The following is a 24,959-nucleotide window of genomic DNA, read 5'->3' as shown; positions in this document are numbered from 1 at the left end:
AAGGCGGAGGAAGAAGAAATGGCAGCGACAACGGCAGCCACATGGACGGTGGAAGATAGAGGATAAGGAAGCGATGGAGACACTAGATTCATGAAGAAATGTAGAATGACAAGTACTCTTTCTCTCTCTCTCTCTCTCTCTCTCTCTCTCTCTCTCTCTCTCTCTCTCTCTCTCCCTCTCTCGCTTTCTTTCTTTCTTTTAAAAAAAAGAAAATGTTTGTTTTGCAACAAGGGGGGAGATATCGTGTCCAGGACAAGGGCACTAGGACCCTGGGACAGCGCAAGGGCGAGGGGACACCGGACACCACATCCGGTCAAGGGGTGGAGGGGAACGGCACTCTGATGCTAGACCTCGAGGCAGGAGGTCATGATTTAAGCATGATGTAAACCAACAAATAAAAGAATACCTGTAAGATGCACATCGTGTCCTGTGTGAGTTCCTGGGTGGTAGGACACGACAGACATCAGGCGCCTCTGTTAGGTTGCCCCAATGTTATAGGCCGAGGCCACAGATATCACTTGCATTTAATCATAACAACAGCATCATATGCAAGGGGTGGTTAAAGGACAGGTTTGCTCATTGGCCCCCAGGTATCTAATTTTATTGTCACTGTAAAACTAATGTTGTCCTTAAACACAAGCTTAACATTTTTATCTAAATATATTCATTTGTCTCCAAACGCTGCACCACAATATCCCTCTCGACGACTTATTAATGAGGGGAAGACATATCATCTGCCATTTTTAATAAAAAAATAAGTTGGCAAAGCGTGGGAAAGACCACCAAAAGGGTGTTCAGACATCTGTCATTTGCAAATTAAATACAGTTATGAATGTTGCGCCCCTTTAAAGAGATATCGACAGACATGAGCACAAAAAGCTGGATGATGGGGGGGGGCGAAATTCTGGGAGACCTAAATGCCGGTAACAGATGTGTCACCTTCTCAGAAGCGCAAGAAATATTGGGGTTGGCGTTGGGTCAATTCTGTAGTAATAGCACAAACGGTCACAGAAATCTTGCACTCGTTCCCAGAAGCACCAGAAATTATGCAAACGTGCTGGCAATGGAACAATGGGCAATGAGTCAACAATTCACAAAACACTAAGGCAGGAAAAGCAAGCGGAATCCACAGAATCTAAGGGGGAAATGGGCGACAGGCTGCGAAGATCCCGTCACAGAACAAAAAGGAAGGAAAGCATTCTGTTGGGTTAAAGAAAAAAGTCTAGCATTGTTATATTTAAATTGGCACAATTCAATTACTTTCAAACTGCAGCTTATTCAAAATGCTGCCGCAAGGCTACTATCTGGCATTCCCAGATTTCAGTCCACCAAGCAAGCAATAAGAAACTACAACTGGTTAACGGTGAGAAATCGCATTAGATTCAAGACCTTGTGTCTCACCTTTAAAGCTCTCAAGGGTCATGGCCCAGCGTTTCTCAAACAGAAACTCTGCCACTACCATCCGAAAAGATCTCTTCGATCTGAACAAAGACTTCTACTGGTAGTGCCTCGAACCAGGACGGTTAAATGGGGCGACAGATCCTTCATCAATTCCGCAGCCAAACTTTGGAACATGCTTCCAATGGAAATAAAGTTGGCACCCTCGCTACTCCAATTCAGGAAACTGGTAAAAACTTGGTTATTTGACCAATAACTGTTCAGCTCAACATTTCCTAAGGTAGACACTTGCTTAATCAGAGATCGTTGGCTAAGTCATAGCGCCAAGACACCCACGGGTATATGCTGCGCTTTAATAAATTTTTAAAATAAAATAAAAATAAAGAATTACTTGACACTACTCAAAAAAAATAACCTCTATCATGAATCTTCACCCCCACTGCCCCAAGACGCAATGAAAGAAGGGGAGACTAACTACCCATGACCTGCGCGATAATGTGTACAAATACAAACATTCTGGCGTACAGTTGTAGCAAAGAACAAAACCTACCCAAGATGGCGCACAAATGTGCCTATCGAGGTTAATTCCATACATTCCAAAAATTAAAAGAAAGTTGGCTGCACCAGGGTCGGTATTAGTAAAACAATAAAGTAACCAAACATTGGCGATACAAAAGGCCACCGAACACTAGTAGATAGGTAATGTCATTTGCTAAAAAACATGTATTGCACACGTAATAAATGCTTGCCATTTTCATTTTGTCCGTTATAGTCATCTTCTGTTCATGTACGCCACCGTATGCCAATCATACCAAGCTGTTTATGTTGTAAGAAATTGGGTTACTGGTTGAGGGAGGTGAACCCCTACTTGAGCAGCAACCACAATCCTTGTTACTGAGCAGTCAGACTTAACTCAGAGGCAATGTGTAAAGTATTTATGCAGCACTTCATACAGTAATAAAGTGAAACACAACACAGTAAAAATCCCACATCAATTTAGAAAAACAGAGTAAAGTTTAATTAATAATTTAAGACCAAAACGATAAAAATCCAATCAGTAGAACCGGACATATTCAATTTCAAAGATTTAAGTGAAAATAGCGCCAACAAGCACAAAGTGCCAACTGTGGTTATCTGGTCACATCGGTCCAGGACAAAGTCACAAGTTCAGGTTGACCGCAAAGAAGCACAGGCCGGCTACGGGGACCCAGTTAGGCCAGCTGAACAAAATACCATAAGTCCTGATTTTGGAGGAGACGTCACGCAGTGGCCGTTCCTAATAGCTGCAAGGCTGCAATGCGAGGTCCTGCATTGTCGTCAAGGATGCCATCAAAGAGGTGCTTGCGATGCGCTGTCAAAGATGTGTTGCTCACCGGCTGGTTCTGAAGAAGCTGCGGGATTTGCAATGTGGAGTCCTGCGTAATCATCGAGGATGTCTTCGAGGAGGGGCTTGAGATGCGAAGGACTGTGTTTAGGATGCGTCACGCAGAGGTAGTTCCTGGGAGTTTACAGGCGGGGATGTGAATTCCGGCCTTGACGATGTGTCATGCATCAGTCCCGATGCGGAGTTCGGTGAGGCAATGTGCTGGCTCTGATGTGGAGTTCCTGGGAGGCAATAGATAGCAATGAGCCAGTTTTGCTGGTACCACAGTTGAGATGGCAGAGCACCTTCACACCCACTTCCAGGATCCAGGACTGGGGTTGGCACCACTTGGGAGGGTAGTACTCACAGCTGGCAGAGTCAAGGTGCTGTGTTTAAGATAGAGAAAGCCTGTTTGATCTCTGAGGCTTTTGAAATCACTCTGGTGGTCCTGGGTTCAAGAGGCAGGTCCAGTCCTTCTCACTCAGTCAGAAGGTCAGCAGAGCAGCAGAGTGGCAGTCCTTCTTGCAGCAATGCTCTACATCAATCCTTCTTCTGAGTCTTCCACAGGTCCAGATGTGTACTGAAGAGATGGGGTCAGATATATAATATTTATACCAGATGCCTACTTTGAAGTAGGGAATGTTTCTAGAGGCTTTAATCCCCCTGAGGTGTTAGGCATCCCCTTCCTCCCTGCCCTGGACCCACCTTGCTTGGAGTCATACATCAAAGACTAGTGGCAAACCCTTTGTCAGTCGACTCAGGCAGAGATATGCAAGTGTGGTAGGGGACAGCTCTTCCCCCTCCTTAAGTCAGAGTGGCCCATCCTGACAACAGCTAGACTCCCTTTGTCTCACTATCTGGGAGCAATACACAAAGACCAACTGCCAGCTACATCTTGTCATGTGACCCAGGGAGTGGCTTCAGCCACCAAATGGTTATGACAAGAAAATGCAGCCTTTCTAAAAGCGGCAATTTCAGAATTGTGACTAAAAATCCGCCTTCAGCAGTAAAGAGGGCTTTTAATTACAATTCTTTAGACACCAAACTCGAACTGTCCACCTACTCCCAATTGATGTACCATTTTATGCATTTGCCAATAAAGTCATGTTAAGCCATTTCCTCATATGCCACCCTTGCCATGATGTGTCTCTGTTGCCCTGTATTCCATTCATGTCGGTATGTGGTAATGTCCACAATGAGCCATACCATACCATTATGTGCTAATGAACCCATATGCCAGGCCAATATGTGGTTCTCCAACCACATTATATCATCCAGTCATTCCTTGGTGTGCCTTTTTCTCCTCTCATAAAAAGCCATGTCATGTCATGATGTGGCCATCCCCGAATGCAAGGAGGCCATGTTGTGCATCTCTTCCCCACATGTCATTTATGCTGGTATGTGGTATTGTACGGTATGTGACATGTTCCACATGCCAGCCAGCCAGGTCATTTACTCTTCCCCCATAAGCTATTCCAAGATGTTTCCCTACCCCACTCAATATGACAGCTAGACATGCCCTGATGTGCCTATTTTCCCCATTCCCTACCACGCCATAATGGGCGTGTGGTCACCCACTTGCCAGCCACGCCAAAGTGTGCTACGACCATATGAAGCCATGTCACAAACTGCCCATTTCACCAATAGGACGTATCCCTGTTTACCCTTGAAATGTCAGGCAATGCCACCAGGTCAGGATACCAATACCTCAATCAGACATATTCACAATCATGCATACCATCATTCACACATGCACACACACGCACAAACACACAAGCTGCTATTCTCTTACCTGCTCAGTTGGAGCAGCTCTGCTCTCATTCCCAGTGTGGGTGGGTTAGGGCAATGGGGACATGAGGCCTGCCACGTAGAATAGCGCCACAGGGCCTTCCTGTGCTCTGGAGAACGTGCACTTCTTCCTCCCGTCATAGTGCCATGGCCAGAAGCAGGCCTGGAGAAGAAACACAGAATGAAAGGTGTAAACATGATGAGGACAGAATGCACTGACTCTCCTGCACTGGTCTCGCCTACTTTGCTCATTTGATGAGGCTGACAGACAGTAGCCTCGGCCAATGACGTAAAGAAGCGAGAACAGGAGGCGGGATTTCAAGGATTCACAGATACTGCCGAAGCGCAATCTTAGGTCTGCACAAATGAATCTACTAGCGGTCCCAAGATTTAGACGAAAAAGGACAGGAGGGTTATGTTTTTCCATACAAGGACCCCAATTTTGGAATTCTATGCCCATCGCCATCAGACAGGCAGCAGACTACTTGTGTTTCAGGAAAAAGTTGAAAACATGGCTCTTCCCCCAAGCATATACTTAGACACTAACCTTTACTACTGTTGACTTTCCAACTCAGTGTCAAGAGTCATTTGGTGTACACACACTCTATAAATACTCCCTAACATAACATAACATAACATTTCTCTGTGATGAGGGCTAGTTTATAGGACCACCCTCTTTATACAGTGAAACCACCTCCCCTGCCGTTCCTCAGTACTACTAGAATGGAAAGTATAATGTATATAAGTCTGCCCTCCATTCACATATATGTACTGTGCACTTCAAGGCAGTTCTGAAGCTAATGGCTGAACCACTTTCAGGCCTGTTACTGTCAGAGAGGCAGCTGTTAAAAGTGGTGGGGGTCTACCACAGTTCAAAACGCACCTTTTCCAGAGGTATTTGGAAGGCCGGTCATTTTGATCATGTCTGTTTCATAGGACTGGATATGTGGAATGGATAGGACAGGATAATGTTGTAAGAACAATAACTACAGTCCTCAGTGTTAATGATATAGTTAACCATTACACCTACACTTATTTTGTGACCAGGTGCCCCATTGTCCAGGACACTGTTCACTCTACAGAAAATCTGAAAATAAAACAAGATGAAATGTATATAACTATCCAGGACACACATGGACACTGTTGCCACGCACTGCACAATAATGTTTCTACTTGCACATACCCTTGAGTAGAAATATACACTACCGCGTGAAGAGAGCAGAGGGACAGCTGGCTCCAATGCCATCATTCACCATAAGAATAGAATAATAGGTTGAGTATCTATCGCACCACAACAGAGAACCAAAGTAAAGCGTAGAGAACTTCAGTGCTGGAACGCCCTCGGGTAGTCATGCGCTTAAGAAATGTCGATTCATTCATTCATTCATCCTGCCTTCAGCAATAATTTAAAAGTGATCCACTATTATCGCTAATAACAGGACCAAGGAAACAAGCATTTGCAATGCATTAGGTCTCGCATTTGCGAGAGTTTAAGCTATTGGCATTGTAAATAACAATGCCTTTTATTTATCTGTTTTGAAAAACAAAACACATAAATGAAATGCGTTGTCATTTACAATGCCAATAGCTCAGCTCAAACTTTCACAAATTGTGAGACCTATTTGATGTAATCAGAAGCTGAAGCAGAAGTAAGTAAGAACGTCTTTATTCAGTAATCCGCTTTCCGTATCTGCCAGAGGCTTGCCAACATTCTAAGGCAGACTCCAGCGGAACTTTCCAAAGGAGGGAAGGGGGAAAAGGAAAGTACCAAGAGGGAGGAGCGGGGTAGGGGAAAGAGGAAGATTACAACACATCTCCCTACGGCCAGGGATAACAGGTTCCTAAACTGTTTCAATGGAAACAATTTGATTGTCCAGGAAAAGGCGCAATGGGCTACTTTTCACAGCCTCCCAATGGAGAATGGGCAACTCAGAATAATGACCCCAGCTTTGTCCTCATAGAACATAACAAATTGTCTTGATCCATGCAGTTACTGCAGTTAGGCCATTGCAGACATGACATTACATTCTTATATAAATGCACCAGGGCATCAAAGGAGGCACTACTTTCTCGGAGCCTCTCCCTGTTTTCAGGTTAAACAGGGAGGGGCTCAGGGAGGGGCTCAGAGCAGGACATGAAATATCTTACATCAAGCGCCACATTTATATTTTTGCAAATGTGTCAGGATCCATTGATGTTGTGTGGGAACACCCACAGCAACACCCATGGAAAGCCCCTTTCACCCGGAGTAATGCGTGAATGGGGACCTTATTTACAAGTCCATGAAAAGAAACACAATGGGCTTGTAAATATTCCCCATAGTAAGATGGAACATACAACATACCCGCCAAGCAACAGCTTCAGATAGTGTGCCAGTGACATATAACCTACTTGAACGGCAAAGCACCCTGAAATATTTCCCAGCTTTCGCTTTGTTAAAACAGGAATTGTATTACTGGATTTTTCAGATGAATGACTTTGCCTTTAAATGGTCATCTTTTGTCACAGACAGATCCCATGCTGTTTCTTTCTCACCTTTTCAATCTTCATTTTGCCCCCATCCCATTGTGGGATTACACAGGGTCCCGCTCTGAGCCCCTCCCTGTTTAACCTGAAAACAGGGAGAGGCTCCGAGAAAATAGCGCCTCCCTTTGATGCCCTGGTGCATTTATATAAGAATGTAATGTCATGTCTGCAATGGCCTAACTGCAGTAACCTGCCTCATTTTAATCGAACCACACTCGTTCCTACGTAACCGTCAGTCGGTAGGTTCTATTTAGACTAAACTTTAGTCCCACTCCGCGCTATACCTAGATTATTATCGGGAGATGAAATATCTTACATGAAGATTGAAAAGGTGGGAAAGAAACATCAATGGATCCTGACACATTTCCAAAAATATAAATGTGGCGCTTGATGTAAGATATTTCATCTCCCGATAATAATCTAGGTATAGCGCGGAGTGGGACTAAAGTTTAGTCTAAATAGAACCTACCGACTGACGGTTACGAAGGAACGAGTGTGGTTCGATTAAAATGAGGCAATGCACCCTCTAATTGTGAGAATGGGTTCTTAGACAAACTGCAAGGGATAGATCGTTTTTACACTATTACTGACGGTGTAAAGAATGAACAGATGACACTGGTGAAACATGTATACTAATTGTCTGTATTGTTTTAATGTTGTTTCCTTACAGAATGGGCTCCTGGTGACCTTCTAGGAGTTCTTTGAGACGGTGCAAAACCGTGAGTTTTTAACACAAAAACTTCCAAAGAATTTTTTTTTTTCAAAATCTTTTGCACATTTATATCCTCACGGTGTGGACGTGCCTTAGCGAGCACTGACCCCCGGGAATTTCACGTTATGGTCCTGATGAAAGCTGAGCCGAATATGGAATTTAACAGCAGAAACATGTTGACCTCTTTTTAGGGCACAGTGATCAAAATCACCACAGAGTCCCCCACTTGTTTTTAATGTGACCAGCTGACCTATGAATAAAGTTGTTTTGGGGGTACTGCTTGGATCTTTTAAATTAGCACTCATATCACTGAGCACACACTAACTGTTTCACAACAAACCTGCTCCGCTGCAACTGCAGGCGTTGAAGCACACGGGGGGGACATTCGGTCTCCCTTGTGGGAACCCCATGATGAAGCATGTCACTACTAGGGTGAGTGAGGGTTCTTTTTACAAATAGAGTTATTCCTCTTACCAATAGAGTTGTCTTTCTTTCCCCTTCTCCTTATGTTTTTTATGTTTTTCAATTTTCACACAGTACACTAACTGTTAGTCACTCTTTAGTTGTTGTAATATAATTGATAGGGGTAGAAGAGTGACCTCTAAATCCCTTACTCTTTTGTTGTTTGGACACATTTCCAAATTTACAATGTTTTGTAAAGCTGGGAACGCATCAGAATCCTACGCCTCCCCAGGGGTGTTGTAAGGGAGGAGCAAAGAGGAGAAATACCTAGATTTCTCCTTGTTTTTCCTTTTTGTTTGTGTGCTGCATTCTGCAGCACACATAGAAAGAGGAAAACACCTCTTCTGATTGTTTTTGTGCAGGAAGGTGTTCCTTCCTGCACAAAAACAATCATTCCTACAACACAGACACCCTTGCACCAGGGCGCAAGGGTGCCTGGTTTGGCACATGGTAGCAATTTGTGCACCAGCACAGGGGAAAAGGGCACGAATGTGCTGTATCTTATAGATATGGGCAGAAATTATAGATATGGCGCATTCCTGCCCTCGTCTTTCGCCGCACAGCAGTGCAGCAGGAAGGTTTGCTCCACTGCCTTGCATCAAAATATAATAAACAAGTCCCTATGTGTAATGGACCATTTAATATATTATTTTTTAAATGCAGCCCTACTCAGTATGATAATAGACCATTTATGGAGCTTCACATTAGAACGCACAGTGAACATCAGTGGTGCCATAGGAGGTTCAGGGTGGCCAGATCAATGCCAAAATTTGAGGCTCACCTTTGACTTTTAATTAAGTCACCTTTGACTTTAACTAATTACCCCCCTGCAGTTATCAATTGTTCTTCAACAGCTCAATCAAGCCTTTAACCATAAAACAGAAACAAATATAAACATATCCAACTGACCCTGGCACATCTAATATTACTACATTACAGTTGCATAGATAATTGTCTATACAACTGTAATTTATGTTAAATAAATATTTAAAAGAATCTGTTTGAAACAGAGAGTAAACACAAAGACTACAAAAGTAACAAAAATGCAAGAGTTCCTACACAGACTACATAAACATTAAATTCTTGGAGTCACCCTTTCACACTCAAATTTAAGTTGGAAGGTAGGCTACGCCAGATTCGTTCGCTGCAGGAGGCCACATCGCTTCTTAACTTACCAGAGGAGAGGCAGAGCGCCCCGGAGCGGGGGGCTCTGAAGGTCGGCGGGCCGTAGCAGCACGATGGAGCCGCATGGGGGGCTCCATCTCGTCTGCACCCAGACCCAGCGACAATAGCAAAGGAGCACAAAGCTGTTCTTGATACTCTGGTGGAGGGCAGATGAGGTTTGAAGGCATATGAATCAGTAAAATGGGGACATTTTGTTAATGAGCACACTTCGACCTTGCAGAGCTGGGTGCTGGGCGGGGCGAGGCGGAGGGAGGCTCCTGCTGTACATCTCATGTCTCACCATGGGGCTGATAGCCCAGGACAATGATGGACATCTTGAGTTGTTGTTATTATTAGTTAATGTTTTATTAAGGGTAACAAGGTCCTCTCCTCCTCCTTCCGGGGCGTACAGCCCATTGAGATTTGCAAGTAGTATTGATTTTTTGTTCCTGCAGGCAGGTGCATGTTTAGGTGACATTGGGTGGGTACCCACCCTGGGCTTGCCATCTCTTCTCTTGCACCTTTATTTCCACTATAATGTCATCTGACATCAAGATCTTATCCCTTACCGCTAAGGGCCTTAATAATCCGACTAAGTGGCACGCTATTTTGTCTGTTTTAGAAAATTCAGACCCTCAGATAGGCCTCCTCCAGGAGACGCATCTCCTGGCACAAGACACTCACAGATAGCAGTCCAGAGCATTCCCTTTTCAAATGTATTCCCCTCTGCTCTCTAAAACGGCAGGGGTGGCTATACTGGTCTCTGCAACGTTTAGGGAAAAGATCTGTTCTAAGCAGGCCGAGATCAGAGGCAGACTCTAGGCCTACTCCTTCACGCTGGGGCAGCATACCGTGACAGTAGCTACGGCCTATGTCCCTAACGAAGGGCAGGAGGGGTTCATCAGAGAAGTGATTCAAGAACTGTCCAGTACGCCGGCTAAATCTCTGCTCCTGGGGGGCGATTTCAATTTGGCATTTGATAATGATCTGGACAGATCTGCGCAGTGCGTAGGACAGACTGGGGCACTTTCCAGAACAGGGGCACGACTACTGGCCGTGGCCGGTCTCACCGATGTCTGGAGACTGCGTCACCCATGGTCCAGAGAATACACCTTTTATTCCCACTCCCGCAAAACTTATGCCAGGATTGATTATATATTGACAACAGACACTTTCACACAGCAGATACAAGAGGCAGTGATAGTCCCATGCCCCATATCTGACGATTCTGGGGTGCGGTCTCCATGTCCCTGAGCTGTCAATGACCTTCTCGTCATTTCTGGAGACTGTGAGAGACAATGTTGCAGCGCCCCTCGGTGATAAACCAAATCACTAAAACCATAACTGACTATCTTGATATAAATGACTCCTCTGACATCTCAGCAGCCATTCTCTGGGATGCATTGAAGGCAGTGGTTATGGGGAGTTTTTAGGGATAGCAGCAGCGGACAATCAGCTCAGGAGGGAGAAGAGGGAACAATTAACAGGAGAGGTTGTTGAATTAGAATGCATACATCAGAGGACAGGCGCCACTAGAGTATGGAAACAACTTAAAGCGGCCTACTTAGCGGCATTAGATGTCTATAGAGCTGAGTACGCTGCCCTTCGGCTTAAGCATGCCTTTTATGTTGGTGGGGATAGATGCGGAAAGCTCTTAGCCATAGCCAACAGATTGCGAGCGCAAAGGCAGGCATCCCATATTCCCCTTTTGGTAGATCAGCAGGTAGAGGAGCGTACTACAGATCAAGAAATTGCGGATACGTTTAGACAATTACGGCTCTGTACGACGCCCAGACGTTACCGGGGTAAAGCCCAGACCAGTATCTACAGGGCATATCCATGGCCAAACTGCTCCCCCGCCAAGCTGAGCAGCTTGCTACCCCTATAAGATTGGAAGAGGTTATCTCAGCCATCTCAAAATTAAAGCCCCACAAACCACTTGGTGCGGATGGATTCCCCTCTGTTTTCCATAAAACCTTTTGCCGTATTCTGGCCCCATTGCTGGTAAGGGTTTATAACTCGATTGGGCCCTCTGCCCCTATCCCGCCCTCAATACTGGAAGCGCTGATCACAGTTATCCCAAAACCAAGCAAATACAAATGCATGTGTGCATCTTTTCGCCCCATTTGCCATTTAAACGTGGATTTTAACATTTTTACGGGAATACTGGCGCAGAGACTCTCTCCTCATCTCCCCGGGTTGATTGACCCAGACCAATTCGGGTTAGTCCCGGGACGTCAGTGCTCTGACAGTACAAAACAACTCCTTCATCTTGTGGACAGGTCAAACCGTTTCCCTACTGAGCAAATGATATTCTCTGTCGACGCTAAGAAAGCCTTCAACAGGGTTCATTGGCCGTATCTTAAGGCGACGCTATCCCATTTTGGCATACCCTCCCGATTCATAGATTGGATATTTAGTAGTTATACCAACCCAACCACCTCAGTGCGCGTGAATGGGACTGTCTCAAAGCTGTTTTCCATACAACGAGGCACGCAGCAGGGGTGCCCCATGTCTCCTCTTTGATTTGCCCTCTATATAGAGCCGATGGCTCAAAGGGTCCGAGACGACCCCTGCATAACAGGGGTGCAATTTGGAGGGTTGGATCACAAACTTTGTCTTTATGCAGACAACGTGGTAGCTACACTGGAGTGGCCTAGGAAGTCTCTTCCTGCCCTGCTGGTGGAATTAGGTAGGTTTGCTTTAGTATCAGGTTTTAAGATCAATGTGCATGAGTCTCAGTGGTGATGGTGATGCTAAAAATACCTCCCTACTATTAACCCCTTTTTATCCATACCAACTAGGAGCAGGAATAAATTAATCGCTCACTAGCTTGGTATTTTTAGCATCACCATCAAAACTCCCCCAAACACTCCACTACACATTTTTTCATAAAAAGTGCTCCTACGTAGTTCCACAAGTTGCAGCACGCCCCAGACAGTAGCTTTCTGGGAAGGCCCCAATGATGAAGCATGTCACCTAGTGGCAACCCTTGGTGAGTGAGGAGACTCAAGAAGAGAATTTTCTCTTCTTAGTTTTGGGGCGTTGTTTCGCACATTTAGCGAAAGCCCTTCCCTTTGGTTAAGTCAATACTTATTGATCATACCTTTTCATTGGTTTCTACTGATGAGATTAGCATGAACAAGGAGAGTATGAATGGTCAGAGAGGATCATACATAAGGTTCAGTCAGTCACTACACAGGGGAAGTGAAAAAGCAGTACTGGCAAAGCCAAAAGGCCTTGAATGTAAGACCTAGTACCTTTGGAAATGCCTTTTGCTCTTGCTCTACAACATCTGCATTGGGATTCTGTTCAGTCTAAAAATAAAATTGCAATGGTGTGGTTGTGCATCATTTGGTATGGGCATATGGGTACCATTTTTTTATTTACTGATCCAAGAGGGATTTGTAATTGAAAAATGTGAAAATGAAAAAGTGAGAAATGACTTTTATTTCTAAAGCAGAAGAATAAGCATCAATTTGTTGCCTGCCCCTCACCCCCCCCAAAAAAAAACATTCCACCAATTAATAATTCCAGGGAGGAAAAGGGACAACAGAGGAGCATATCTGCGTAGTGGTTGGGGTGGGGCTGGTGAGGTTGAAGTAGCGCACAAGAGTGTGGACAACAAGGAGGGCAGAGGAGGCACACATGGGGGTGAAAACAACACAGGGGCAAATGGAGAAGCACATGGGTGAGAGCAACATAGAGCACAGAGAGGGGGAAGAAGCGCATGGGTGAGGGAAAGTAGCATAAAGCATGTATGAAGAAGGAAACACGAGGGAGAATGCTGGAAAATACACAAACGCTCATCAAGTGCTGAAACAGAAAGAAAAAAAAGTAGTTTCTTAAAAGTGGTCAGTGGAAGGACACAAATAAAGAGCTTATACTCCAGGGAGGGACAAACATGTGATGGACAATGCAAGTCATCAAATAAGAAGCAAGCAAGCAAGCGAGAATGACAACAAAGTCAACCAATGATAGGCAATGGATTGAAGTCCACTGCAAGCTCTTGGTAAGCAATAGGTCTTCTGCAATTAGACAGCTTGGCATTCAGGTAGGGTTGACCTTATAAGGCCACACAAAGGATGAGTGGAAAACAGCCTCAAAGTATTAAATGTGAGGCCTCAGGAGATTGAGGCCTTACAATATGATGTAACACAGGACACCACAAATAAGGTCCATCTACTTAGGGAAAACAGAAGATTTAGACTAAAATGAAAACCTTTGCCCCTATTTTCAGAAAGTTATTATTATTTTATTTGGTGCATTGTGCTAATGCTTCTTTCAGACTGCTGAAGATCCCTTCACAGGGAAAAGGGAAAGGTTGAAGAAAGACAAGTGAGAGCATCAACTACATAGAGTTTATGTAGTAGATAGCAGATTGAGGCTAAAGGAGCTGACCACTCTGAGTGAGGCCAAAGTTCTCCCTGAACCGATGTTTTTTGGGGATCTGAAAGTTATTTTAGATAGAGAGGGCGAAAGGGACAGTGTTCCAAAGAAGTGTATTCAAGTGACTAGAGTTGCACCCATCTTGAAGATTGTATTACTACTGAAATCAAGGAAAGTAGGACCCTTCTGAACATTAACATATTGGGCCATATGTAGGTAACTTGGAAATACCGATTCCTAAATACTGATATTTACCGATTCGGTATTTAGGAATAGGTATTTCATATGTAGGGAATAATTCGGTAAAAAATACAGAGTCGTTAATATTCCTTATTACCGAATTGGTAATACCGATTCGGTAATAAGGAATCACCTACCCATTCATTCCTATGGGCTTGGAGGGTCATAGGAATGAATGCGAAGAAATTCGGTATTACCGAATCGGTATTACCGATTCGGTAATCGTGGGAGGTATTTCAAGGATGCCAGGGTGTCCAAAGGATACCCTCTGGCACCCCTGAAATGTGCATGTGTGCACATGTGGCGCACATACATGCCCTAAAGCATGGGTTGGTGCCACATTGCACACTTCAAAAAGCAAAAATGTGCTTTTTGAAAGGAAATCGCTATTTACCACCAACTACTAGTTGGTGGTAAATAGCGATTCCTTAAGGCTGAGGTGCACTGTTTTCAGTGCTACCTACATTGCATTTAAGGAATCGGTATTACCGATTCCTTAAATGCAAGGCCATAAGGAATCGGTATTAAGGAATCTGTATTTACCGATTCCTTAATACCGAATGCTCCCTACATCTCAAATGCCTAAATACGGGTCGGTAACGGTGAAATTTAACGAATTTCACCCTTACCGACCAGTATTGGCCCCACCTACATATGGCCCATTGTGCTCACACGCACAGCTTGAGTTCAATCTGGAGCTAATCTATCTTGGTCTGTCTGCGGGTATTTAGTTTTTTATTTTTACAGGAAACTTGTGGATAGCAGAAATAAAGAATTGTGTGATGGGCACATCAACATGATGTCGATTATGATATTAGGAAAAGCTGATTCCTAGTGTCAATGATTTCAGGGGGCACTGTGTTTGCAAGTTTATTTTGGTTTTAAAAGCACCTGCAGTATTCCTTGCCTCCAGCAAATTACAGAAACAATAAAAATGTCAAGATAACTCCAGTGAATAATGTTCTTTCCGGAGACCACTTTTATCTAGTTGAAGTTTTGACTGACCATAAAATAGCACCGAGGGTTAATATGTCTGCTGGAAAGAACGTACTGTGCAGATCACAAAGCGCATATCACCTAAATAGGTCAGTGGGTGACTGCTTCGCTAAGAGACATCCTTTTGTTACTTGCAGTTTCTAAGTTAAATTCCTAATATACAACAGTGAATTATTAACTGTCATCAAAGAAAGGAATGCACACTACAAAGTATAGATTAGAGCATAGAATAGTGTTGCAAGAAGGGTTCATTTCGGTAGAAATCGATTCTTATTATTAAAGATTAGCCCCAACTATGGTGTTCTGTTTTAAATTCTGAGTTTGTGCTTCTCCAGATCAAGCACTCTTAACCCCTTGCGTGCTCCCGGCGGGGAGCACTACCTCCCTAGTGCTGCCGTCGGCCAAAGGCCGACGGAGCCCCGCCCACCCTTTAGAACGCCCGCACCGCGGAGGAAAAACCGCTGCGGTTAAGGCATTAAACTGTACTGGCTACCAGTATGGATGGCATGTTACTCGTACACCTTGTAGTCTTCTGTCTTGTGTAACATTTTCTATACGCTGATTTACACACATATGATGGATTGTCTATGTGTAATGTGTTTGTGATACAAAGTGCTCTGACACCCTACACTGGTATGAGTGGCGCTGTAAAACTAATAATTAAATGCTTCTGAAAGAGAGTGGTTATGGAGACTTGATGGGTGCTGTTAAAAATTGGTGGTGAGGGTTTCCGTGGTGAAGGTGGTCACCACCTCCACCATATATGGGGGGCGCCAAAAAACATTGTCGCTCCGGGTGTCACCAGTGTCAAAGCTGGCCCTGCAGCTAAACTAGATCTGTTGATTCTTGGTAGATTTAGGGTCACCAGGGGTACTAAACCAGACATGTATCAGACGTTCAATTTCAATGCAGTTTTAAGTTGCTTCTTCTTTGGTGACAGATATCAACCACATGACTGTAAAAAACAAATGGAAAACGTAGTTCCAAATGCATCACATTCTAAGCAATCGGTTCTGTGTGTTCTTCTTGTCACCCTCCAGAAAAGTGAAATGGACTAAAAAGGTAATTTGAGGATCACAGAGGAACAAAGATGAATTATCTAATACAATTCTTGATAAAAATGAAATAGGTAATTTACCCATATTTTTTTAGATCGTCGTCCTCGTTCTATGTGTGTTTATTGTGACAACACCGCAGGAATGCCGTTCTGCATAGCAATTTATAGGCTAAATTTAAATACAAATAATACTAATGGGATAGTTAGTTTAAAGAACATACATACGATAAAACAAATAAAATGTTTGTCTAATTTATAGAAGACGGCTCTTTTGTTAAAAATTGCAACAGAACAATCAAAACTAATAAAAGGGCTAAACGTTGTGTCAACGGACTAGAGCTTTGCCTCCTGGTCAGTTGGAGAATGTCATGCCAAAATCTATACATTTCGATGCTACATTTATACATTTTTTCTCAATGCCAAGAAATAGAAGCAGGAACATTTGATGAGCAGAAACTATAAATAGGCGCTAATGAACAGGAGCAAGTATCTTCTTGTGGAAGTAATGCGAGAAGACCTGTTGTAAAATGATGACTTCCCTAGTTTAGGCGGTTCTCGCTTTATTGTGCCAAATACAGAACGAGGATACACTTATGATGGTTGAGCTAAAATGTGCAATGCACCACACAGGATAGCAAAATGGCAGTGCATCTGAAATACATGCAATAATGCTAAGACTTTAGTGGAGGTTAAGCAGGTATTCGAACTGAATCACAATTTACTAACGAACAGATGACTGAGTGTCAGTTGCGCAGGGTTGGTATTAGTAAGGTGAGTCACAATCTTCAAGCTCAAAGGATATGGTGATGGCCATCTACCATCAACCAAATAGTATGGAAAACTCCACTTCTATGAACAACAAAACTAGAATATATCCTGAGGTAAATCCCACAAAAATCAATGTCCACAGTAAATCAAAATCTTGTATTCTTCATTTATTTTTCTTATTTACTGCTGTTCTTCACATACGGTCCTAGTCAACACGTGTTTCGTCTTTCGTGGTAACAACCACAGACTTCGTCAGGGCTAATTCTTTCCAAAGAGTTTAATTTAACCAGTCATCAGACTTCAAATGTATTAAAGAGGAAAATTCCAGTCATCACGTCTTTGTGTATCGCGGTAATCAGGATAAAGGTGTGTGGCCTCTCTTAGTAACTTTCCCTCAATCTTATAGTCTCCATTGGACCATTAGGTGCAGCATTTCCCGCACATTCGTGTCAGTCGGCGACACACACCTTTATCCTGATTACCGCGATACACAAAGACGTCCCTTAAAGTAATGCATACAACCACAGAGTCGATATGAAGGGCATACTATTTGTGCCAAAACAGGCACTAGTGATTTCTTGTTGCCTTTGACTGCACATTCGTTAAGGACTCGTGATGACAGCATGAGAAGGGTAGTAGAAAGATGCCTGACACTGTGGCTTGATGCAGATCTGTAGATTACCACCATTGGGCAGACATCTCAGGCAGGTTCAACGCGCTTGCACTGAAAGGAGTGAACCGCCGGTTGCCCCTGCCATGGTATGGCTGTGTTGGTAATGAACAGCACCAGATGTGAGGTACACCAATAAGGCTGCAGGGCAGACTTCTTCTGGTGGACCCGCACATACCCCAATCTCATGGTGGAGGGTGTGGAAAACTTCAGAAGGACACTCAGAACATGACAATGGAAACTGTAGGTACAGCAAATATGTTTTCTTCTGCATTGGAGGACATCATTATCCTTTAATTGCAGAACTAACATAGCAGCTCATATGGGTGTAGTTGAGGGTAACATCATAGGGTGTTGCATTACTATGTCATAGGAGTTTAGTCTGGTTCTTTGGGTCGGTGTGGCTCTGAGTGTCCATAGAGCTAGATTCAATGTCAAGCCTCTAAGTTGGGTTTCAGAACAGATCTTTGCTGTCTTATTTTTAAGTGTATTGTTGTTCCCCTCTACCTTTCCTGCTGTCTCAGTGTGACAGGCACAATGAATGTATTGATTAATCCCAAAAGATTTGCAAATCTCCTTCACCACTTGTGAACTGAAGTGTGTTCCTCGGTCACGCAAGAGGTGACTCAAGATCCTGAAACAAGGAGTAAAGTAAGTAAGCACTTAGCTAAAGTAATGGCATCTGCTCTTGCACAAGGATAATCTTCCACCCACCCTGAAAATATACAAGCAAATTAAGGGCCCATAAGAATAAATGACACATTTAGGCACCTGAATGCTGTCCATCTGAAGATTCACAAACGGCTCCCATGGAATAGAGTGAAGAGTGGGGGTGGGCTTTATCTCTTTCCCAGCCTTATAGGACTGACTGGTGACACAGGGTTGGCAATAATAGGGCATCCAAGGAAATAAAATGCTCTTACCATTGGGTTGCAGGGGTCCCTACCAACATGGACAGCTCCCTGATATAACTAGCCACGGTTGGGGAGTAGAAATGTCAGTGAGACCAAGAGCCCTGAGTTGTCTCTCCACACTTTTACAGGGCACTGCTGTTTGATCCAGTGCTGTTTCTTACTTTCGGAGGTTTGTTTCTGCACTAGAGACAAATCTTTCAGTGACAGTACGGGAAGCAATTTGATATGTACAACATACATAGGTGCATCACTAGCTTTGGCAAGGCAACCTGCTAAGCAGCTAAATCAGCAAATGCCTTTCCATCGGACACTTCGTTATGTGAGTGCTGGAGGGTGAACAGTTGGCAACTTCTACTTTTTGGGGCTACAGTAAGTTATTTTACAAATGTTGTGCACACTAGCCAGTCTTTCTTGGGCTACCAGGAGAAGTCAAATAACCCCCCAGCATCTAAAGAAGCCTAATGTCATGTGTGACTCTTAATGCATACTTTGAGCCGGCGATCATAGTGGAATCTTTTTTCAGTCGAGATATAGGTTCAAGTGAGTACAACAAGTTCAGCAACATGGGCAGATTTCACTTTGTGCAAGCTGTAGATTTTGACAATTTGATATACAATGCTCTCTGCATAATATACAACCAGCACACCTTCATTATTTCTAAGGCATACTCCATCTACAAAATATCTTAGTTCACATTTTGGTAGGGGCCAGTGATTCAATATGGGGTTTGTTTACATGCTTGTTTCTATAAGCTTCACCCTCCTCACAAGTAGCCATCAAAGAGGCCAGATTCGTTTTGGGGCAACAGAAAAGGGTAATATGAGAGGCAGACAACAGAATTTCATATAACCTGACATTTAAGAGGTGTTAGGTTTTAGTGAAAAGGAGAAGAGCAACAATACCACGGGGAACAGCAACAATCAGGTTGTAAAGCAATTCAATATTTTCAAATACCTCAACAAGAGGCTGTTTGCATTATTCAGTGTTCCATTCATCATTTGCTCTTTTTGCTTTTATTGCCTTAAGTGGAAAGGGTATGCCCAGACGTGGGTCCCTTACTCCCTGCACCACTGGATTCAGGCTAGCCTGGCTAATGAGGGGTGATACCCTGAAACCGATCCCAAGATGCTTGTTTCTGGCCGAGGGAGGACCATGCTTGGCAGTTCTAGCTCAAATGTTCCCATGAGGAGAAGGGTTAAGACAGATTTGCATATGACTTGGTCCAAACTGGGGTGGCATGGTGAGCAAAAGAATGATGGATTAAATCCAGATCTTTGTAACTGGGGGTGAATGTTTGCATTGGTCAGCATTCCATCAATCATTTGTTCTTTTTGCTTTCAGCAAGAAGAGAAGCAGCGGCTACCTATAAGAGACGTGGAAGGAGCCCTGCCATGATGGGGAGTAGAACAGAACAGTAGTACACCACACACTTTTCCTCATCTCCCTGATCTTGAACCACACCCCAAGGGAAAGCCCATTTTGTTCATGACAGCACAGTATGAACGTTTTGGCATGATCAGGGAGTCCCAAAGTGGACATCAAGACAAGGGCTTGGTTTGTTTCTGCAAATGCATGTGTGGCTTCCCTAGACCACTGCAAAGATCCAGAACTGTCCTTTCTGACATTATTGCATAACCAAGGATCCGTTGACTAGAGTACCCTGCCATACCCAAACAGACAATTACAAATGGCTTCAATCTACTCTGAGGACAAGTACCGCTCTTCAGCAAAGATTTCATGGCTGCGATAACACACCTGAGGGTGACAGATTGCAATATTTCCCTTGAAGTCCTATGCCCCTTCTTTGCCAATTCAGTGAGTAGCGAGATGAACATAAGTTTGCAGTGATATAAATTAACAGAGGACACCTATAAATCATCAACATACTGCACCAAAGGTTAGCTCCCAGGAAAGGCAAAATTATCCAGATCATTTATTAAAGCTTGTGAACCTCCGTAAATACTTGAAGAAGTTTCAAAATCTAAGATCCACCGAATTAGAACACAAGGAGAAACAGACAATCTTTGTGTATAGATATGGTGAGAAATGAGGAGAATAGATCAAACCACTGGGCACGTGCTAGGATATACGAAAGGATAGTAACAGGGTTAGGAACTACAGGGAAACTAGGCATAACCACATATCTATGAACTGTGTGCTGATCTTGCATGAATCTGTACATTTTGATCTTTCCCTCCTTCTTTATAGGAAGAATGGGAGTTTAATTAGTCAGCAATGGCGTGTTGGGGTTTAGTTGATACTGAGGAACTTGCAGCAGGTGTTTCATCTGATTAGTTTTTATTTTCACAGGGTCCTATAAAAGGATGTACCCCATAACGTGAAGGCCACCTAAGAAAGCAATTCATTTAAATCTGTATGTGTTTCCATGTTATTCTTAACAGTCCTCTCATGCAGCAAAGCCAGCATTACATTCTTTCTGTACTGTGGTTTATCGAGGTCTGGTCAACAGAACACAGTGAAATTGAGTTTACACAAAATGTCAGACCCAATAAATTGACTTGTGGGGTAGGACTTAACAGGAAAGCATGCTTACCTGTAATGGGACCAAGGGTGATGAAAATGGGTCAGAAATAGGGTTGCGAACACACTGGTTTGAAACACCAACTGCATCTATGAAGAAGCCTAAGAGAGGCAATGAAGGGAATTCAGACGTTTTCAGGGTAGAGCTGCTAGGTCTGGTATTAATAAGACAAGTAGAGAGTTAGTATTTATCACACAATAAACATAGTAATCTTTCTGATCTACATGAATCAGAAAGGAGTCAGTATAATATAATTTATCATACCATTGACATATAAACTTTTCTAATCTGAAGGAATCACCATATTGAGGGCACAGTTGGCACCTCTCGCGCTGCCCTTGTATTCACGATAAGAGTTCTGTATGATCCAGTTAAATTCAGCTGGTTCAGAGAGACCAGGCACATTTCAAATAGTATATGGGCAGTTCCTCTTCCTATGCCCCAAATGGAAGAGGAACTGCCCATATACTATCCCTCATTTGTTCCCATCTAGTGTGGTCCTCCTGTCCTCTTCCTTTCACATTCTATTGCATATACTGCAACTTCAAATCCATCGTTTTAGATTCAACATTTTCTCTCTTTCTGCCTTGTAATGATATGCAATGGTTCGCAAAGTTAACAACTCAGCTGGCTTCTTTGTTTGCCATCCAGTCCAGATTGTTATTAAATAACTGTTGGGACATATAAGTCTCCTGCGTGGTAATGGATGTGTACCCCTGCCCTGAATTGTCCAACTGTACTGTTGTCTGGATCACTAATACTGATTTTTATTGTCATAGTCAAACACGGATCATGCATGTGCACCATGACGCAGGCCTGTCTCACGAATTGCACTCTTGTTGGACCAGAACAGCGCTGAAGGAGCTACCCAGATAGCGGCAGAAGGCTACTGCCTTCACTAGTATTTAAGCAGCAAGCATACAGTGTAGTGATTAGTAGGAGTGAACAGGCCCTTGTTAATCTATGTCACTGGAGTGAGGCCAACAGGCTGACTCATCTTGAAGTTCTGCTGCTGTGTGCTTAAATAAAAACTTGGCCTACATCAGTTGGATGTGAGGTGCTGTGCTGCACAGGAGTGGTGATTCTCCACTGGATGTATGTGTACCTGGCTAGGCAACAATGCAGGGGCAGGGCAGTGCTGTACAGCATGTTCATGGTGAATACAAGTGCTGGGTGCATGTGTACCTGTGAGTGGTGCAGTACAGGAAGGATGTAGTGCTAGACAGTTAGTGCATGGGGAATGCATCTGCTGAGTGAATGTGTGCCTGTGAGTGGCGCAGGAGGAGAAATGTTGAACAGTGCGTGCATGTTACGTGTATGTGCTGAATTTATATGTGCTGGCAATACGCACAATACAAAAGGGTACAGCATGGTACAGTACTTGCATAGTGAATGTGTGTCCTGGCTGACTGTGTGCCTGAAAATTGCACACCATGAAAGGGTACATGACAAACCCACTGAAAAAGCCAGGTCTAACAGTACAGTACTGAGCAGTGCATGCAGAGTGAATGTGCGCGCTGAATGTATGAGTGTCTGTGATGCACCAATACATAGAGGTAACAGTACTGGATAGTGTGTGTGCTGTGTATATACACAGAGTGGAAGTGTGCCTCCAATCATTCATTACATAGAAGACCATGGGCTAATTCTTTTGAGGCCAAGGCTTACATGGTGAAACATGGAGTAGAGGTAGATCAATCCCCTGGGCAGATTTGTGCATTGCCGCATTCCTGTGAGTTGGGTGGAACACTTACTGGAGAGGGAAGAAAGAAACACGTTTGCCCAATTCTAAGGGTGCTCTTTGATTCAGTGAGAGATCATAAGAAAAGAGCCTGGACACATCTCAGAAAGGAGATGGAGCCAGTAGCGGCTTGTGTCAGGAAAATGTAGTGAGGCAGAGCGGGACAATAATAAAACAAGGAAACAAACAACAACAAAAAAACATATTGCCATAGACTGCTCTTCTGCTGTGCACATGCTGAGGATCCCATGCTGGTAATACCCATGAGAGCAGTGTTGCAACTGGGCGGAGCGGGCTGGTTTTGCACTCCATCGGGGACTGGCAGCCTTTACCTGCTGTTGTTCTCCACCCACCAATGCAGCTGGGGTTGGAGAAATGCCAGCATGCATGTCAGTTTTGCCATCCTAAGACAGCCAGCCAAACCGACATCCGCACTCACAGCAGTGCCTACCACTCTTCCACCATTCTTTGCATGCCCCATACCCAAGACTCGGCCTCTGATAAAAAATGAGCTGATAATAAAACTGTTACTGTCATTTTATTTTCATTTGCCTCTGCTAGCAGGGGGGTGATGCTCCCCCGTCATAATGGAGGAGCCACCGTTGGATGGAGCTGATAAGGGAATCATACTGAGTAATGCTGGGAGTCAAGAATTAACCTTTTGATGCACATATAACTGTGCTGGCATCCAGATGTGTGAACTCTAGTCAATCCAATGGCCTGTGTTTTGCCACTATTAGCTTCATAGTATCTCCTGTTGTGACAGACAGCTTTTCAAGAGGAAGAGAGAGAGGAGAAGCAGAATCCCAACATAAACGCCACAGACCTAGATGCTTTATAACATTTGGTGTATGGAAAAGGACAAGAAGAAGGGGGAGATTTGTCATCTGCAAAGCAGCCAGTTGGGTTGTGTGAGGAGGGGAAGCTCTGCAAGACTTCTGCCTTTTACCAGGATTGCTGGCCAAGGACTGCTAGTTTCCCTGCTGGTTGAGGGACATCACCCAGTGAAACTAAGAACACCTGCTCTGTCACCCCAAGTGGGACGGGTATGCTCAGACGTGAGTCCCGTGCTCTCCATGCCACTGGAATCAAGCTATCCAGGCTGATGAGGGCTGAAAGCCCGAAACCGGTCCTTGGATGCTTGTTTCCAATCCAAGGAGGACCTGGCTTGGCAATTGCGGGCTGGACTGTTCCCATGGGGCACAGGGTCAAGACTGATTTGCATATTGCTGGGTTCAAACTGGAATGGCATGGTGAGCAAAAAAACGATGGATTTAGGCCCAGATCTCTGGACTGGGGTGAATGTATGACATTGTTCTGCATTCTGTCCATCACCTGTTGTTTTTGCATTTGTCACCCCGAGTGGGACGGGTATGCTCAGACGTGAGTCCCGTGCTCTCCATGCCACTGGAATCAAGCTATCCAGGCTGATGAGGGCTGAAAGCCCGAAACCGGTCCTTGGATGCTTGTTTCCAATCCAAGGAGGACCTGGCTTGGCAATTGCGGGCTGGACTGTTCCCATGGGGCACAGGGTCAAGACTGATTTGCATATTGCTGGGTTCAAACTGGAATGGCATGGTGAGCAAAAAAACGATGGATTTAGGCCCAGATCTCTGTACTGGGGTGAATGTATGACATTGTTCTGCATTCTGTCCATCACCTGTTGTTTTTGCATTTGTCACCCCGAGTGGGACGGGTATGCTCAGACGTGAGTCCCGTGCTCTCCATGCCACTGGAATCAAGCTATCCAGGCTGATGAGGGCTGAAAGCCCGAAACTGGTCCTTGGATGCTTGTTTTCAGTCCAGGGAGGACCTGGCTTGGCAATTCGGGCTGGACTGTTCCCATGGGGCACAGGGTCAAGACTGATTTGCATATTGCTGGGTTCAAACTGGAATGGCATGGTGAGCAAAAAACGATGGATTTAGGCCCAGATCTCTGTACTGGGGTGAATGTATGACATTGTTCTGCATTCTGTCCATCACCTGTTGTTTTTGCATTTGTCACCCCGAGTGGGACGGGTATGCTCAGACGTGAGTCCCGTGCTCTCCATGCCACTGGAATCAAGCTATCCAGGCTGATGAGGGCTGAAAGCCCGAAACCGGTCCTTGGATGCTTGTTTCCAGTCCAGGGAGGACCTGGCTTGGCAATTCGGGCTGGACTGTTCCCATGGGGCACAGGGTCAAGACTGATTTGCATATTGCTGGGTTCATACTGGAATGGCATGGTGA

The 24,959-nt window shown here is 44.3% G+C and overlaps 1 long non-coding RNA gene across 1 annotated transcript in view; it reads left to right on the top strand.

Moving 5' to 3' along the window:
- The window catches only part of LOC144771967 (uncharacterized), a 244,850-nt gene that overhangs the window by 102,018 nt on the left and 117,873 nt on the right, over positions 1-24,959 (top strand). Inside the window, exon 2 of the long non-coding RNA XR_013599567.1 lies at positions 7,746-7,794. This is a non-coding gene — a long non-coding RNA (uncharacterized LOC144771967). The remainder of the gene's footprint in view (positions 1-7,745; positions 7,795-24,959) is intronic.

Source organism: Lissotriton helveticus, chromosome 8 (genome assembly GCF_964261635.1).
Source record: "Lissotriton helveticus chromosome 8, aLisHel1.1, whole genome shotgun sequence".
Taxonomy (NCBI): Eukaryota; Metazoa; Chordata; class Amphibia; order Caudata; family Salamandridae; genus Lissotriton; species Lissotriton helveticus.
This window is presented reverse-complemented; position numbering and strand designations above follow the sequence as displayed.